Source organism: Giraffa tippelskirchi, chromosome 9 (assembly GCF_054371585.1).
Source record: "Giraffa tippelskirchi isolate mGirTip1 chromosome 9, T2T-mGirTip1v1.2.pri, whole genome shotgun sequence".
NCBI lineage: Eukaryota > Metazoa > Chordata > Mammalia > Artiodactyla > Giraffidae > Giraffa > Giraffa tippelskirchi.
Genome location: NC_137283.1, coordinates 137,033,017 through 137,038,063, shown reverse-complemented (window position 1 = coordinate 137,038,063; position 5,047 = coordinate 137,033,017).

Below are 5,047 nucleotides of genomic sequence, written 5' to 3'. Positions count from 1 at the left end.
GTCACCTTCTTCATGAATAGTCCTTTATTCTTATCTTCATCCTCTTAGGAGTGTAGACTTTTTACCAAGTATTAGTGGTGTTCTTTGCTCTTTTTTCCTGAATCTCCCAATGTTCAGAGGAGAAATCTGAGATTTACAGACATTAAGTAGCACATTCGAGGTCCCACAAATGATGTGGGAAAGGAAGGACTTGAATCCAGGGCTCTTAGATGCCATACCCTATGATCTCTGGCCATTTCCTGCTTACCTTGGGTGTTTCAGAAAAATGAAGTACTTAGGGCTTCTCTGGTGGCTCAGATGGTAAAGAATCTGCCTGCAATGCAGGAAACTTGGGTTTGATCCCTGGGTCAGGATGACCCCCTGAAGAAGCAAATGGCAACCCACTCCAGTATTCTTGCCTGGGGAATCCCATGGACAGAGGAGCCTGGTGGGCTACAGTTCATGGGGTCATAAAGAGTTGAACACAACTGAGCAACTAACACTTCATACTTCAGTGGTTTGTGGAACACATCATGTTGGGTCTCCCCTCTGTGTTTCCCTCCTGCTTTGCCTCTCCTTCCTCTCTTCCTGCCTTACTCCACTCAGCCATGCAACCCAATCTATGCAGCCAGCCCTTTCCCAAGCTCTGGTACAGTCCTTCCCACGCTGACCAAAACTATCTGTTCACCTGTCTCTCTTCCTGATGGGACGGGAGTTGCCAAAGGTCACAGCAGACGTTCCTCCCCTCTGAAGTCTCAGTTCACAGCCCAGTGCCTGGCTGTGCACAGAGGGTGTCCAGAACGAGTCACAAGATGGAACAAAGTCTTCCTGGGGCCCCGGTGTATTGGTTGCATGATGTATGGGGGGTTGGGGCAGGTGTACAGAATAATCTTTATCATTTTGTGTAGGATTTGGCATATGTTCGCTTGTTTACAAATGCTGAAAATTATAAGTCCCTTTGAGGTTGCCTGATAGTGTCAGATTATACCTGGTTCTTAGTGTCTACCTTCTTCCCCCTCTCCTTTCCTCACTTTCCCTCTTCCCTGGCTAGGGTCCCTTGACCTTGATCAGGTAAGTCTAGGACCAATTCTGAGTGTCAGCAGGAAGAAATTCAGTAGCTCCAGTGTCTAAGAATCTACATCTTCACTCTTGCAGTTGATCTGGCCCAAGCTTCATCCTTATTTCTAATACCAGATGCCATGATCTTAGTTTTCTGAACGTTGAGCTTTAAGCCAACTTCTTCACTCTCCTCTTTCACTTTCATCAAGAGGCTCTTTAGTTCTTCTTCACTTCCTGCCATAAGGGTGTTGTCATCTGCATATCTGAGATTATTGATATTTCTCCCGGCAATCTTGATTCCATCTTGTGTTTCTTCCAGCCCAGCGTTTCTCATGATGTACTCTGCATATAAGTTAAATAAGCAGGGTGACAATATGCAGTCTTGACGTACTCCTTTTCCTATTTGGAACCAGTCTGTTGTTCCATGTCCAGTTCTAACCGTTGCTTCCTGACCTGCATACAGGTTTCTCAAGGGACAGGTCAGATGGTCTGATATTCCCATCTCTTTCAGAATTTTCCACAGTTTATTGTGGTCCACACAGTCAAAGGCTTTGGCATAGTCAATAAAGCAGAAATAGATGTTTTTCTGGAACTCTCTTGCTTTTTCGATGATCCAGTGGATATTGGCAGTTTGATCTCTGGTTTCTCTGCCTTTTCTAAAACCAGTTTGAACATCTGGAAATTCACGGTTCACATATTGCTGAAGCCTGGCTTGGAGAATTTTGAGCATTACTTTACTAGCATGTGAGATGAGTGCAATTGTGTGGGGTAGTTTGAGCATTCTTTGGCATTGCCTTTCTTTGGGATTGGAACGAAAACTGACCAATCAGGTATCATCAAATATTTGGTAAAAGAGAAATATCAAGATGTGTGAAAAGTGATGGACCACAGGAGAAACACAAAGGAAGATGACAAAAAAAGATTGAATTAGCATCTTCAGAGAGGTCTGAGACAATAGTAGATTCACACAAAAGAGTAGGCTGCTATGAAAAAAGAGCAGGCAGAAAATGGGATTAAACATTCCCCAAATACTTTTTAAAAATCAGTAGAATTGAATCACTGATTTGACTGAAAACTAAATTAGTATCTGGAAGATAAAGTTGAGAAAATAGCTCAGAATGTACAGAATGACTGAAAAGGGAAATATCCAAAAGCTGAGATGGCAGATAGATCTAGAAACTTATTAATATGTTACTAATCCACGCTCAGAGAACAAAAACGAGTAATGAAATAAATTAGAAAAGATAATTTCCCTGAACTAAAAAAAGATTTTCAGATGGAAAATATTCACCAAGTGCTTAGCACTAGTCTGTTGAAAATCTGAAATTCCTAATATAAAGCTTGTAGAGAGAATTACCAGGATACCTACCAAAAAAAAAAAGCACACAAAAAATACAAAAAAAGCCCTAGAAGACTGTCATCATACTTTACCATTAATATGCTAGAAGACAGTGCAGCAAGACTTCAAAGTTCTCAGGGAAAATTGTTTGAGCCTCATTTAATATCCAGCAAACTGTTACTTCAGAATTAAGGCAAAATAAGTTATCCAATGACTCAGAAATTTTCTCCTACGTCCTCCTCCTGGAATGACTTGGGGATATAGAAAAAGAAAACTGAATGCAATGAACAGAACTGTCTGAGGAATAAAATGGAAAGATATTTCAAGTTGTCAGATGTTAATCAGACCTAGAAAGCAGTCGGCCCAAATTAGAACAGAGAAGACAGGAGTTAGTGATTGGAGAACCTTGATTAAAAATATGTTTAATAATCTGGATGATCTTAGACATGTAAAAAAGTATATGTAGGCTATTCTATCCATTAGAATAAAAGAAACAAAAAACTATTCAGATAGCATGATAAGACAAAGCAAACTGAAATGTGACATGACTTGGAAAAATTGAAGGGGTAAGAGTAAAAAGAATCCATTTTTCCATCTCTTTTTTTGGATGGAAATTTTTGGTAACATAAAAATCACATTTCTATCTCTATGGGCCTTACACACTACTTAATACTAAAATTAATATTTATATATTGTGAATATATAAGAAAGATTAAAGGCAAAAGGAAAAGAGAGTGGCAAAGGATGAGATGGTTAGATAGCATCACTGACTCAATGGACATGAGTTTGAGCAAACTCCAGGAGATAGTGAAGACAGGGAAGACTGGCATGCTACAGTCCATGGGGTTGCAGAGTCGGATATGACTTAGCCACTGAATAACAATATTTTGAATGTCTCAATATCTGTTACTGGTTTTCAACTTTTAAAGTCAAACTGTTTTGGAAGCTTCACGAAATTAAGCTGGGAAGATGTCCTCCAGTGCCCTGAGTGCTGCCTGTCTGCCCAGCACGACGTTCTAGAGAGGCCGACCCAGGAGAACCCTCTTCCTATCTCACCCATCCTTTCTCTCCTACAAACACAAGGAGGATGAGAGGCCCTTCTGGCCCTCCGTCGTGAATGTTCCCCTAAGCCAGAGCCCAGACTTTTAAAATACATCTCCAAAGCTTGTGGTCCTTCTTTCTCTTGGATTTGCTTAGCTCCTGGCAATTTGCTTAATCCTTTTCTTGGAGGTGTCTGCAGCTTCCTGTGACGCCCATTAACAGTGGGTGGATCCACCCCGAATGTCTCATTGATGAGCCCCTCATAGCAGGCTTTGCAGATGACCCGTTTCAGGGTGTACTTTGAGGAAGACATTTTGTTCATGTGTGTCTAAAGCAAGCCTCTGGAATGTGTCCGGTGTTCATTAGTCTAACGGTCCCAAGCATTTACATTGTCAGTTTCTGTTGCCACGCTTGTCAGTGTCACCATCAATACTGACTCATTCGGAGGCCTTGTGCAAACCACTGGCGTCAGTACTCTGTGGCTTCTGCCAAACAAACGCCAGGTAGCTCTTCTGGGAAGAGTCGTATTTCTGACTGCAGCTGGCCATTCATCAAGCATCCGGAATTGGCCCCTAATCTTGTCTGTTGGCCCCGGATATGCCATCTCTCTGCTCTGATTAAGCTTTCCCATCCCACACCTCATTGCCTCCTCATCCACATTCCTCGGCCCAATCCTTATTTCAGGAGATATCATTGTTCTCCAATCTCGTATAATTACCATTCCAGTATGACTCAACAGTATCCAACAAAGCACTGAAAAATACTCCTTGGAACAGTAAGGACTGGGGGAGTCACTGAATCATAACAAGGTAGAGTTGCCAGGGACCTTGAGCTCACCGTGTACAGCTCCCTCCTCCTCCCACATGGACAACTGAGGCACGGAGGGATTCCCTGACTTGCCAAAGATCTTTTACCAAAGATCTTGACAGCAAACAGAGCCTCTCAGTGGAACTGGACATACAGAGAAACAAGTATGGGAGAGGTAGAGGTGTTCTGAGGACAGTGGAAATAATTGCAAGTTCTGATAAGTGTTTTGGACTTTCTCCAACAGATAGTAAGCAGCTGGCCTCTGTCTCCACTGAGGATAAGATATGGGGATGCGGGTGGGGGGAGGTTCTTAATTACAGTTTGAATTTTTATGTAAAAGAAGTACTTCATGTCAATGTTTCCATTTCAGAAATAGGGAATGGTGGAGGAGGAGGGGACCCCTTTCTGGACTCTAAGCAAGGGTGGTGCCCCTGTCAGGGGCAGATGAGAGGCAGAGGTGAGGCAGGGGAGCACTGGACGATTTTGCACAACGTCTGACAGCAAGCGCGGCGCCCGGGCACCAGGCTCCGGCTGCCTGTGTGTCTGCGCGGGCACTCCCGCCTCCTCTCATCAAGGGGTCCGCTTATCTGATTACAAGGTCTGCCGCTGGGAAATGAACAGGGACAGATGAGTCTCTAAACAGAAGAAATCTGATTTTCCCGCAACATCCCTGCAAAATCAAAGCATGTAAGAATCAAGACAGGTAAAAACGATGATCATCTTATTTATCTCTTAGGTGGGGTGGAGTGGGGGTGGGGTTGGATTTTTGAACCATTTCTCTGATGTTTCAAGTTCAGCAAAATACATGCTTCTGGAGTCCAT